The sequence below is a fragment of the Leishmania donovani genome, chromosome 20 (assembly GCF_000227135.1).
Source record: "Leishmania donovani BPK282A1 complete genome, chromosome 20".
Classification (NCBI taxonomy): Eukaryota; Euglenozoa; class Kinetoplastea; order Trypanosomatida; family Trypanosomatidae; genus Leishmania; species Leishmania donovani.
In genome coordinates, this window is record NC_018247.1 from 35,709 (window position 1) to 37,563 (window position 1,855).

The window sequence follows — 1,855 nt, forward strand, 5'->3', positions numbered from 1 at the left end:
GCGCAAACTCCACCTTCTGTCCCAGCAGCTCCGCGATGCGCGCAGCAACCGGGCGCAGCGAGGCGGCCTCCTCGTACCCGCGCACGCCCTTCTCCGGCCTTGGGTCACTCATCCTAGCACCCTTCGGCCGGCCAAGGTGGCTCATCAGGATGCAGGAGCCGCCCTCCTTCAGCACCTTTTGGATCGTTGGCAGGGCGGAGCGGATGCGGAAGTCGTTCGTGATCTTGCCGTTCTTCACGGGGACGTTGAAGTCCACGCGGATGAGCACCTTCTTGTCCCTGAAGGTGGCGTCATCGATGCTCTTCTTCAGCACGAGAGACATGGCTCGGCGGAGGGGGTGCGAGTGCAGTGGACTGAGTCAGCGCAGCTGAACAAGACAGGAAAAGGAGGGCCTTTAGAGAGAATCGGGCACCGGAAAAGACGGGTGTGTCGGGTGGCACGCACGTGAGTGAAGGGAAGAGGAGGATAGAATGCTATTGATGAGTTCGTTGTGTTGTTGTTCGTTTTCTTTTGATGTATATGACGGTGGAAGTAGAAGAGCGAGGCGGCTACGAGCGTTACTCGGGGCCTCAAGGCGGGAGAGGGAAGGTGAAGTGCGTGGCCGGCGGCGGGTGGTGCGCACCGCGGGTAGAAGAGCACCAAAGCGTGTTCGTGACAAGCATGCGCAGATGCGGGCAACGATGCACCGAAGCGAAGAAAAAGAGAGACGAGACGGGAGCAGTGGCAGTAGAAGTAACGCACAGCAGCAGCAGCGCAAGTCGGAGTAAGATGGGGCGGGATGGCGGATGGCGGATGTGAGAGCCACGAGATGAGTGCTGCCCACCCAGAGCATACAAGGCAGGAAGGATGCAGGTGGCGTCAACCCGAAAGGCGAGAGGGACCGCGTGATGTTGAGGAGCACTTGTACAGAAAAAGCTGTGTCGCATCCTCCCGGGCACTCGCTCAGTGCATCGGGCAATCCTGCAAAGGCCGAGAAAAAGAAAGGACCTTTTCGTTGATCTCAATGGCTCGGTTGTGAAGATATGGTTGTGTGTGTGTGTGTGTCACTTCCTGTGTGGCACAGAACAGATCTTTCCGCTGTTCGTTTTACATGCTTCATGTCAATCGCATCAACACGCAGACCCCTCCCCCATCCACGCACCGTGATGGGGGAAAGACAGAGAGGAGGAAAGGGCAGCGCAACGCACACGCACCCGCAAGAGCACTTCTTTCGCCACAATCCCCCCAAGCGCGCTCCACTGCGCGGTCACCGGATCCGTGGAAGAAATTAAGCACGAGCGCTGCAAGCCACCGGTAAGCAGGCGGTACAGGCTGGGAACGCGAACCCTTTCACGATGACCTGGGCAACTACCGCAGCGTGCGACATCCACAGCGGCGTGCAAGCCGTGAGGCCGGCATAGAGAGAGGGAGAGCAAGAGTGGGCAAGCGAAGTACATCGACGACTCTGAGATCGTCAAAACTTCTCTCCTCATCGAGAACAGAAGGAGCACAAACCTTATATATATGTGTGTGTGTAGAGGACAGTGCAAGAGGCAGGCGAAACCTTTACAGGGATATAAAAGAAAAGGCCAGAGCCACATCTGCGGCTCACAACACGAATAGAAGACACAAGTCTGTAGCGGCACGCTGCCGTCGCGGCCACCCATGGAAAACCCCGTCGGAAGCTGAGAAAAGAACTTATCAAAAATTTTTCGGCTCACTTTGCGTATGAACGCAAAAGTCATTCTCTGTCGGTGAGAATGGCGACGCCAGGCAGCGTCTTGCCCTCCAGCAGCTCCAGCGACGCACCGCCACCGGTGGACACATGCGACATGTTCTTCGCCTCGCCGCTTAGCTCCGCAGCGCTCGCGCTGTC